The 12,412-nt window shown below is 38.8% G+C and overlaps 1 long non-coding RNA gene across 1 annotated transcript in view; it reads left to right on the plus strand.

Annotated features, from left to right (window-relative positions):
- Nucleotides 1-220: 220 nt before the first annotated feature.
- The window catches only part of LOC139005118 (uncharacterized), a 67,104-nt gene continuing 54,912 nt past the window's right edge, over nt 221-12,412 (plus strand). Inside the window, exon 1 of the long non-coding RNA XR_011470642.1 lies at nt 221-286. This is a non-coding gene — a long non-coding RNA (uncharacterized lncRNA). The remainder of the gene's footprint in view (nt 287-12,412) is intronic.

Consider the following 12,412-nt stretch of genomic DNA (forward strand, 5'->3'; position numbering starts at 1 on the left):
ACCCTTCGGAAGTCCGGGACCAGAGGCTGGCGCCAGCGTGCATTTCCGGCGACGGACACGAAGGCAAGCATCCGGTGACGCCTCTTCCTGTCTCCCTGGAACCCGCCAAGGCTCTGGCTCTTGGTGCGGCAGCGCCATCTGGTGCCGACTGGGCCGCGCCTTACTCTCAGGCCCTTCCTGAGAAACCGCCCAGGCTTTCTTTCCCGCCCTGGGGAGAGGACGGGCTTGGGTTCCGCCCCCAGGAGGAGCTTGGAAGTGGAAGCTGCTTGTACAGCGTGGGGCAAAAGTAGGTGTACAGTTGTGAGTTTGCGAAACACAGTTTATTCTTGTATTACTGTTTATTAATTATTGCATTATTTTTCTATAGGAATAACCTGTAAACTTGCTTTTCCCCCACCCTGAATAAACCCAAATGGAGAGGAAACAGTTCTTTTTTTTTAGTTTTTAGCCCAGAAAAAAAGCAATTCTCACTTTATTTTTTCTTCCTTAGTCTGTCGAGATTGGCAGTCTCCGTTCGTCGCTTGGGGGGAAGATGGCACAGGCATTGTGGGCTTAAATTGGTCACTGTGCTAAAAACTTTTGTTTCCTGTCACCTATTAAAGCAGTGTTGTAAAGAGTGCAGTGCACATGCTTGGAACTCATGGAGAAGCAGAATTTCGTGGATAAACGGCTTTAAAACAGGCTTAGAAAATTCAGAAAGGTACCTTCGGAAGCAGGCTGCAGATTTGTTTGCATAGCATATCTATTTTAGATAACCTGAGAGGGAAAATAATTTCCCAAAAGTCAGCAAAATCAACATAAACTCTCTCTTGATAGTGAACTATTGCTTGAAAACAGATTTTCTTCGGAGCTTGTAGATATGACAGTACGAGGTAGCTAGCAGTGAATTGTTTTCTGTGTTTTTTGGAATGGTGATTGAGTGTCAAACTATATAGTGAAAATTGGTAAAATATTCCCCTTGGAATTCATATAACAGTACCTACTAACTTGACTGTTACTCTGAGCATTTCTCCTATAACAGTGGTTCTCAAATTTGAACATGGAAGGCTTATTTAAACAAATTGGTCTTAACTGAAAGTTTCTAACTGGGAAGGTATGGGTAGAGCTAGAAAATTATAACTCTCATAAATTATTTGTGACACTTAAATTGTTGGTTCTAGGACCCCACCTAGAATAATTTAGAGTTCAGGATTGCATTGTCATTGCTCTTTCTTCTTGCAGGAGGGATACTGATAGTATTAAAACTGGGTAAATTAGTAGGCCTTCTGACCCCATTGCTGGAAAGTAATAAGATAAACTCTAAAACCAAGAAAGTTCTACATAAATTTATATGTATATTAAAGCAACTGGTACATATAAATGTATTGTGTATATGACCATGTGATAGATAGAGGGTGCTGTGATACCAGGCTTGCTAAATATTTCAATTATTCTTCAGTAATTTCTGCCCTTCACATTAGCTGTTAAAGTAAATAAATTAGAAATAATTAGAATTAAGGATAAAGTTAGTCCAACATTCTAATTTTATCTTTTGATAAACACCAGACTTTTTAAAAGTCCTTTTACATCTCCCCACATTCCCTTGTTTCTCAGAATCTTCTACCAACCCACCCCCACCAATGCATTTCCAAATGTACACAATGCTTTCATTTGTAGTAAAAAGGGTCATTTCTTTTATAGAAATGGCTTGCCTAATCTTTTCTGCAGGCCTTTTAAGTGGTCAAATCCTGACGCTGCATTTATTAATCCTGACATGGTGAATAAAGTACACTGCACACTCTGTTTTATCCTTGCCTCTAATTGAATACAAATAGGGGTTTGTTATATTCATGGTTGAAATTATTCATAAAACTAATCAAAAGTTCAGAATGTTTGCTCTATGTTACTGACTTTACTACAGAAACTGATATACCCTTGATTTGTAAATTAATATATCTAAAGATCAATGAAGACAATAGAAATGCTGCTTTTGTAATTCAGTAAGGTTTCTAGTAATCAAAAGTAATAATAATGCTACTGATTAAAGGAATGAATCATTGTGATCTCTGAGGAATGAATCCACACAGATCCATTCACCATACAAGAACCTTTAGGAAAACAACAGATAGCATATACAACTGTGGTCCCATAAGATTCTAATGGAGCTGAAAAATTCCTATTGCCTAGTAATGTCGTGGCTGATGTAATGTCATAGTGTGTTGTATGGCTCATATATTTGTGGTGATGGTGATATAAACAAACCTACTGTCTACCGGTCATAAAAGAGTCTAGCATATATACTTCAGTAGTAGGCTATACTTCTAGGTTTGTGGAAGTGTACTCAGTGATGTTTACACAATGATGAAATTGCTTATGACACATTTCTCATTTTTTAATTATTCCCATAATTAAGAGGTGCATGACTATAATTTATCCAACAAAAGTATATCACATCAATGAGATTGAACCTTATGTTTTTGGGTTTTTTTGTTTTGTTTTATTTGTTTGTTTAAATTGTTTTATTGCTTAAAGTATTACAAAGTGTATTACATATGTCTCCTTTTTTTCCCGCCCTTGACAATCCCCTGGCCTCCGCTACCCCCCAGTGTCTTATGTCCATTGGTTATTCTTATATGCATGCATACAAGTCCTTCGGTTGATCTCTTACCCCCCACTCCTGCCCCACAACCGTCCCCGGCCTTCCCGATGTACTTTGACAGTCTGCTCAAGTCTGCTCTGCCTCTGTATCTATTTTTGTTCATAAGTTTATAATGGTCTTTATTATCCATAAATGAGTGAGATCATGTGGTATTTTTCCTTCATTGACTGGCTTATTTCACTTAGCATAATGCTCTCCAGTTCCATCCATGCTGTTGCAAATGGTAAGAATTCCTTCTTTTTTACAGCAGCATAGTATTCCATCGTGTAGATGTACCACAGTTTTCTAATCCATTCATCTACTGATGGGCACTTAGGCTGTTTCCAAATCTTAGCTATGGTGAAGTGTGCTGCTATGAACATAGGGGTGCATATATCCTTTCTGATTGGTGTTTCTATTTTCTTGGGATATATTCCTAGAAGTGGGATCACTGGGTCAAATGGGAGTTCCATTTTTAATTTTTTTAGGAAACTCCATACTGTCTTCCATAGTGGCTGCACCAGTCTGCATTCCCACCAGCAGTGCACCAGTGTTCCTTTTTCTCCACATCCTCTCCAGCACTTGTTGTTTGTTGATTTGTTGATGATAGCCATTCTGACAGGTGTGAGATGATACCACATTGTCGTTTTGATTTGTATTTCTCAGATGATTAGTGACTTTGAGCACGTTTTCATATGTCTCTTGGCTTTCTGAATGTCCACTTTGGAAAAGTGTCTCTTTAGATCCTTTGCCCATTTTTTGATTGGATTGTTTATCTTCCTTTTGTTAAGTTGTATGAGTTCCCTATAAAAGTTGGAGATTAAACCCTTATCGGTGATAACATTGACAAATATGTTCTCCCATGCAATGGGCTTTCTTGTTGTTTTGTTGATGGTTTCTTTTGCTGTGCAGAAGCTTTTTATTTTGATGTAGTCCCATTTGTATATTTTCTCTTTAGTTTCCAATGCCCTAGGAGCTGTATCAGTGAAAAAATTGCTTCGGCATATGTCTGAGATTTTGTTGCCTTTGGATTCTTCTAGTATTTTTATGGTTTCCCATCGTACATTTAAGCCCTTTATCCATTTTGAGTTTATTTTTGTGTATGGTGTAAGTTGGGGGGTCTAGTTTCATTTTTTTGCATGTATCTGTCCAATTTTCCCAACACCATTTATTGAAGAGACTATCTTGGCTCCATTGTATGTTCATGCCTCCTTTGTCAAATATTAATTGAGCATATTGGTTCGGGTCGATTTGTGGGATCTCTATTCTATTCCATTGATCTATATGTCTGTTCTTGTGCCAGTACCAGGCAGTTTTGAGAACAGTGGCTTTGTAATACAGCTTGATATCTGGTATTGCGATCCCACCTTCTTTGTTCTTTCTCAGGATCGCTGCAGCTATTCAAGGTCTTTTTTTATTCCAGATGAATTTTTGGAGAGTTCGTTCTAGGTCTGTGAAATATGCCGTTGGTATTTTAATGAGAAGTGCGTTGAATTTATAGATTGCTTTGGGTAGTATGGACATTTTAATGATGTTGATTCTACCAATCCATGAACATTGTATGTTCTTCCATCTGTTTATCTCTTCCTCTATCTCTTTTTTCAACGTCCTGTAGTTTTCTGAGTAGAGGTCTTTTACCTCTTTAGTTAAGTTTATTCCTAGGTATCTTAATTTTTTTGGTGCCATGGTAAATGGGATTGTTTTTTTAGTCTTTCTTTCTGTATGTTCACTATTGGTGTATAGAAATGCCATAGATTTCTCGGTGTTAATTTTGTATCCTGCTACATTGTCAAATTCATTTATTAAGTCTTAGGTTTTTTTTATGGAGTCTCTAGGGTTTTTTATGTATAATATCATGTCATCTGCAAATAAGGACAGTTTTACTTCTTTTCCAATTTGGATGCCTTTTATTTCTTCTTCTTGTCTAATTGCAATGGCTAGTATTTCCAGTACTATGTTGAACAGGAGTGGTGAGAGTGGGCATCCCTGTCTTGTTCCTGTTCTTAGGGGAAATGGTGTTAGTTTTTGTCCATTGAGTATGATGTTGGCTGTGGGTTTGTCATATATGGCTTTTATTATGTTGAGGTATGATCCTTCTATTCCCACCTTTCTGAGAGTTTTTATCAAAAATGGGTGTTGGATTTTGTCAAATGCTTTTTCTGCATCAATTGATATGACTATGTGGTTTTGTTCTTTCAATTTGTTTTTGTGATGTATCACGTTTATTGATTTGCGGATATTGTACCATCCTTGCATCCCTGGGATAAATCCAACTTGGTCATGGTGTATGATCTTTCTGATGTACTGCTGGATCCGATTTGCTAAGATTTTGTTGAGGATTTTGGCATCTATGTTCATGAGGGATATTGGTCTGTAATTCTCTTTCATTGTGTTGTCTTTACCTGGTTTTGTGAACCTTATGTTTTTATACTATTAGATATATATCACACATATATTTTAGGTCCACCCACTAGATTGTTTTTATCTCTGTGTCAGAGGATGGGTTCCCTAAATCAGTCTTGTTCTAAAGCAAATTCATAGGCTTTGAGAGTTCACCTTATAGAAAAATGCAAGGCTCGTTATTTTGTACTTAGGTTTTGTTAAAGAGAAATCCATGGGCCCCAAATAATGTCAATCATGCTAAAAGCCCATAAAACCAAACCTAGATTTAACACTTGATCTAATTCATGTTTCAGCCTCTCCCAGAAACAATTTTAATCAACCAGTCTGGAGTTTCCTAACCAAGTACCATTAAAGTAATCTGTCACATAAGCCCTCTCCATCCTCCTCCAACCTCCAAAAGAAGAAGCAGTCTTCATGATGAAAACCCTTTCATTCTCTTCCCCCAAAGAAGAGATGCCCAGGCCCAAAACAATCCTTTTTTTTTTTATTCGTTAATAGCTTCTTTGCCCTACCCTTCTTCCTTCCTATACAAACCTTCCATTTTATATACCCCTTCAGAGTGACCTAATTGATATATGGGATGCTTCCCTATTCATGAATTGACTAATAAAGCCAGTTAGATATCCAAATTTACTCGATTGAATTTTGTTTTTTAACAATGTGATTGAGTTTGATTTTATAGACTCATTTTTTCTGACACCTAAAGGCTTCTTAGCAGTAGCCTGCTGTATAAGTTATTCAAGCTTACTAAATATGGTATTTATAGACTAAAATTATTGCATTACCATAAATAATTGGGGATTGTAATTCAGTACTCTATAGAGTTGTGTGGCGTCACCAGTTATTGGCAAACTTTCTTTTCTTTTTTGTTTTTTTAGGGCCCCAATCATTTTATTTTATTTTATGTTATTTTTAAATTAAATCTTTATTGTTCAGATTATTATAGTTGTTCCTATTTTTTCCCCCATAGCTCCCCTCCACCCGTTTCCCACCCCACCCTGTGCCCTTATCCCTCCCCACTGTCCTCATACATAGGTGTATGATTTTTGTCCAGTCTCTTCTCGCACCCCCCACACCTCTTCCCCCCTGAGATTTGTCAGTCCACTCCCTTTCTATTACACATTCTATTATATACACCAGTTTATTCTGTTTATCAAATTATTTATTCACTTGATTTTTAGATTCACTTGTTGATAGATATGTATTTGTTGTTCATAATTTGTATCTTTACCTTTTTCTTCTTCTTCCTCTTCTTAAAGGATACCTTTCAGCATTTCATGTAATACTGGTTTGGTGGTGATGAACTCCTTTAGCTTTTGCTTATCTGTGAAGCTCTTTATCTGACCTTCAATTCTGAATGATAGCTTTGCTGGATAAAGTAGTCTTGGTTGTAGGTTCTTGCTATTCATCACTTTGAATATTTCTTGCCACTCCCTTCTGGCCTGCATAGTTTCTGTTGAGAAATCAGCTGACAGTTGTATGGGTACTCCCTTGTAGGTAACTGACTGTTTTTCTCCTGCTGCTTTTAAGATTCTCTCTTTGTCTTTTGCTCTTGGCATTTTAATTATGATGTGTCTTGGTGTGGTCCTCTTTGGATTCCTTTGTTTGGGATTCTCTGTGCATCCTGGACTTGTAAGTCTATTTCTTTCACCAGGTAGGGGAAGTTTTCTATCATTATTTCTTCAAATAGGTTTTCAATATCTTGCTCTCTCTCTTCTTCTGGCACCCCTATAATTCAGATGTTGGTATGCTTGAAGTTGTCCCAGAGGCTTCTTACACTATCTTCATATTTTTGGATTCTTTTTTCTTTTTGTTTTTCCGGTTGAGCATGTTTTGCTTCTTTGTATTTCAAATCTTTGACTTGATTCTTGGGATCCTCTAGTCTGCTGTTGGATCTCTGCATAATATTTTTTATATCCTCGAGGGTCTCACTAGATTTCTTGAGGATCTCACTAAATTTATTGGCAGTTTCTAGAAAATCTTGAAAAACCTTATAACCGTGGTTTTGAACTCTATATCCAGTCGTTTGCTTTCCTCCATTTCTGTCATTTGTGACCTGTTTCTTTGTCTCTGCATTTTTTATGCTTCCCTGTGTCGGTAGAGTGGCTTTGTGTGCTAGGTGTCCTATAGAGCCCAGTGGCTCAACCTCCCCAATTACCTGAGGTGGAAACTGTTGGTACACCCCTCTGTGGGCTTGGTGCACAGTCTTGTTGTAGTTAAGCCTTGATTGTTGTAGGTATCACTGGGAGGAATTGACCTCCAGGCCAATTGGCTATGAGAATCAGCTGTGGTTATGGTGGGAGAACTTCTGTGCTGGAGACACCCTTATGGGGCAAGACTTGCTTCAGTGGGGCTTTGGTGCTCACTGAATCTGCCCCCTGATTGTGTCCCTTATGCATCTGAGGAGTTGTAATCTGGATGGTCCCACTCTGACCACTGGGTACACTGGCTCTTGGTTCTTTAAGGAGGTGCTAATTTAGCCTCTTCCTGAGGCTACCCAGCAGGAGCTAAAGAGAGATCTGCAGATTCCTCTTCTTTGTTTGGAGTTTGGAGTTGCCCAGATTAGGCCCAGCTGTGAAGCAATGCAAGCTGCTGTGGGACCTTGGGCCTTCTTTTTGGAAGTTCTAGGTCTCTCTGACCCAGCTGCAGTTAGTTAGGTGTTTTAGATTGCAAAGGGCCAGCCCACTCATATGCAAAAGCCTCTGCACACAGCTTGGGTGGGGCGGGGTCTCAGAGAATCAACAGGGCTGAGCAAACAGCTATGGCTGATCCTCAGCCCTGCCCTAAGAGGCCCCAGGTCTCACTGTTCCAAGGTAATCGCTGCAAGCACCTCTGAGAGAAAGCCGCCCTCGAGTTCTGCCTGATGCCAGACAGTCCAGTTTCTCCCTGTATGAGTCTGGATCCCCAGAGACTCACCTGGAACTGGCGTTCAGAGCAGTCAGGAGCTTGTGTCTTCCTCCTGATTGAAAAAGACAGCTGTGTCCTCAGTTGCCAGCCCTTTCCTGCGCACCTCCATACCTCTGCACTTTACTTCTATACCTCCTCTGAGTCTCAGTGTGCTTTTCTCTTTCCTTCTAGTTGTAGAATTTCCACTCAGCCAGCCTTCCTGTGGTTCTGGATGATGTTCGTTTTGTCTTTTAGTTGTATTTTTGAAGTGGTTGTGCGAGGCAGCAATTTCTGGTGTTTACCTATGCCGCCATTTGGTTTCTCTCTGTTGCCAAACTTTCTAAACTCTTGCTTTATAAGCACACATGTAGGCAGTTGGAATTCCATAATATTCAATATAAATATACCATGGAATACTATACAGCAGTAGAAAAATACACTCTCTTTCCCTTTGAGACAGCATGGGGGGACCTGGAGAGTATCATGCTAAGTGAAATAAGTCAGTCATAGAAAGACAAGTATCACATGATCTTACATGTGGAATCTATTAACAAAATCAGTTGATGAACAGAGTAGATCCAGAGACATGGAAGCATGGAACAGAGTGCAGAATCTCAGAGGGAAGGAGGAGGAGGGTGAATGGGTGAATGGGTAATCAACCAAAGACCTTGTTTGCATATACCAGTATGCATAACCCACAGACACAGACAATAGGGTGCTGAAGGCCTAGGGTGGGGGGGGGGGTGGGAGCATGTTGAAGGGCATCAATGGGGGAATAAAGGGGACATATGTAATACTTTCAACAAAAAAGAAGTATTTTTAAAAAAAGAATGTTATTTTCTTGCCAGTGTGTAATCAGTGTTATAGCGAGATGTTAGCTATTCTTAATTATTTATATGCTTTTACCTACTGTATTTTTTAGAATTATGTGAGGTTTTATGTTTGTGAATTGTTTTGTACTTTTGTAATTGCCAGATATTATCATTTGGCTATTATTTTCTACTTTTCAATATTGAAAATTCATTGTTATTTTGTTCACTGGACTTTAGTGGGGTTTTTTTTTCTTTTCCATTCTACCATGAATGAGCTTCCATTAGAAAAAGAACACAAAAAAACAAAAATGGCTGAGTAAAACTGCCCTAAAACCTTGGTATTGCCCTAAAATTCTAAGTACTTTGTATTTGAGTAATTATTAACCATTTAAACCAAGAAAAGAAAGGTACATGTTTCGTGCTTCACTTTAAATCAACTTGGTAGTAAATTCATTCATCATGAAGGGTGGTATGATTATAAAATACAACTACTCATTAGCAATGATAGTTGCAATGATGACTATTATGGCTTTTAACATTACCACTTATCTTTATTTTTCTGTACATCAGGTTATTTATTCACTTGATTCTTAGATTCACTTGTTGATAGATGCATATTTGTTGTTCATAATTTGTATCTTTACCTTTTTCTTCTTCTTCCTCTTCTTAAAGGATACCTTTCAGCATTTCATGTAATACTGGTTTGGTGGTGATGAACTCCTTTAGCTTTTGCTTATCTGTGAAGCTCTTTATCTGACCTTCAATTCTGAATGATAGCTTTGCTGGATAAAGTAGTCTTGGTTGTAGGTTCTTGCTATTCATCACTTTGAATATTTCTTCCACTCCCTTCTGGCCTGCAAAGTTTCTGTTGAGAAATCAGCTGACAGTCGTATGGGTACTCCCTTGTAGGTAACTGACTGTCTTTCTCTTGCTGCTTTTAGGATTCTCTCTTTGTCTTTTGCTCTTGGCATTTTAATTATGATGTGTCTTGGTGTGGTCCTCTTTGGATTCCTTTTGTTTGGGGCTCTCTGTGCATCCTGGACTTGTAAGTCTATTTCTTTCACCAGGTAGGGGAAGTTTTCTATCATTATTTCTTCAAATAGGTTTTCAATATCTTGCTCTCTCTCATCTTCTGGTACCCCTATAATTCTGATGTTGGTACGTTTGAAGCTGTCCCAGGGGCTCCTTGCACTCTCTTTGTATTTTTGGGTTCTTTTTTCATTTTGCTTTTCTGGTTGGGTGTTTCTCACTTCTTCGCATTTCAAATCTTTGACTTGATTCTTGCGCTCCTCTGGTCTGCTGTTGGGAGTCTGTATAATATTCTTTATTTCAGTCAGTGTATGCTTACTTTCTAGATGGTCCTTTATCACACCATTGAGGGTCTCATTAGATTTCCTGTACATCTCATCAAGTTTATCGACAGACTCTAGAAGCCTCTTGAGAGACCTCAAAAGTGTGGTTCTGAACTCAATATCCTCCCTTGATAGTTTTGTCCTGTTTCTTTGTCTCCGCATTTTTTACGCTTTCTTGGTACACTCCCTAGTGGTCTTTGTGCGCAGTCTTGTTGTAGTTAAGCCTTGATTGTTGTAGTTAATACTAGAAGGATTTGACCTCCAGGCCGACTGGCTGTGATAATCAGCTGTGTCTGCAGTGGAAGAATTTGTGTCCTCTAGGGAGGTGCTAATCTAGCCTTTGCCTGAGGCTATCCGGCAAATGCCTCTGTGCAGGGCTTGGGCGGGGCGGGTCCCACGGGATCAACAGGGTGGAGGAGGGAGCAGTTATGGCTGCTCTCAGTCCGTCCCCAGGGGCTCTGCTTCTCTGTCCCAGCAACCGCTGCAAACCTCGGAGGGACCGTAGCCAGACAGTCCTGCTTCTCCCGTTTGAGTCTGGGTCCCTAGAGACCTGCCCGGATCTGGAGCTCAGAGTCTGAGGCTCCCTCCGGATTGAAACAGACAACTGCGTCCTCAGCCACCAGCCCGCGCCGCGCGCACTCCGCACCTTAGTATTTTACTTCAGCACTGCGCCTCCTCTGATTCTCGGTTCCTCCTAGTTGTAGAACTTCCTCTCAGCCAGCCTTCCTGTGGTTCTGGATGATGTCTGTTCCGTCTTTTCATTGTATTTTTGAAGTGGTTGTTCGAGGCAGCAAACTCTGGCGTTAACCTATGCCGCCATCTTGGTTTCTCTACCACTTATCTTGATTAATTTTGTCATTAAGCTTATGTGAGATTATGTAGTTTGGTGGAGTTTGATACAGCAATTAGATTAGGATTCCAATGTCAGATTTGCTTTCAAATTTTTTTTCATTTACTACATCATAATTTTTTATTGATTTATTGATGTGACATTGGTTCACAAAACTATACAGGTTTTAAGTGTACAACTTAGTATTTTCTATTATTAATTACTTTGAAGTTAAATTTTCTGATATTTTATCTTCCATCTTATTTTCTAAAAACATAATACATAAGTGCTGGCGAGGATGTGGAGAAAAAGGAACCCTCGTGCACTGCTGATGGGAATGCAGACTGGTGCAGCCACTGTGGAGATCAGTATGGAGTTTCCTCAAAAAATTAAAAATAGAACTCCCATTTGACCCAGTGATCCCACTTCTAGGAATATATCCTAAGAAACTAGAAACACCAATCAGAAAGGATATATGCACCCCTATGTCCATAGCTAAGATTTGGAAACAGCCTAAGTGCCCATCAGCAGATGAGTGGATTAAGAAATTGTGGTACATATACACAATGGAATACTACGCTGTGGTAAAAAGCAAGGAATTCTTACCATTTGCAACAGCATGGATGGAACTGTAGAGCATTATGCTAAGCGAAATAAGCCAGTCAGAGAAAGATAAATATCACATGATCTCACTCATTTGTGGAATATAAAGAACAACATAAACTTATGAACAAAAATAGATCCAGAGACAGAGAAGCATCGATCAGATGGTCAAACCTTGGAGGGAAGGTAGGGGAGGTTGCGGGTAAGGGGGAGAGATCAACCAAAGGATTTGTATGCATGCATATAAGCCTAACCAATGGACACAGACACCAGTGGGGGTGAGGGCATGAGGGGGAGGGGGGAATGGAGGAATAAAGACACATATGTAATACCTTAATCAATAAAGAAAAAAGTAAATTTAAAAAAACATAATACAAAAATCTAAACATCTGTGGACAGAAGCAAGGGAAAGTTCATTCAGCTTTTGTGGTGTCTTAACTGTTATAGATATCTTTTTATCAGTTATTTTGGCTACAAGCAGTGGACTTGTTAATACTTTTCATTTTAGTCTAGCAATATTAATATTCACATTTTGCCTCAGTATGGGGACTTACTCTTCTATTCTTTTTGCACTGATTATATAATTTACTTGCAGTTGAATCTGGGTAGCCATAATACTGCCTCTTCATGGAGTTTGACTTACAGTTCTCAGACTGTCTAATCTTTTGACTTCTTATGTTTTAAATTTCATTCAAACTTCCTATCATTTTTGCCAAGTTATTCTTTGGAAATAAGTTGGATTTAATTACTCTGCTATATTCATTTTAATGCCTGTTCTTCCTAGTGGTGAGCTACATTTATATTATTAAAATAATAACATTTCTTGTTTTCATTGAATTTAAATAGCAAACTAACACATTGCATGTATTTCAGTAATAATTAATATATTTTGATATAAGATGAATTAAAA

This window comes from Myotis yumanensis, unplaced genomic scaffold (genome assembly GCF_028538775.1).
Source record: "Myotis yumanensis isolate MYYU_CA2020_CCGP unplaced genomic scaffold, mMyoYum1.0.hap1 SCAF_3, whole genome shotgun sequence".
NCBI classification, from domain to species: Eukaryota; Metazoa; Chordata; class Mammalia; order Chiroptera; family Vespertilionidae; genus Myotis; species Myotis yumanensis.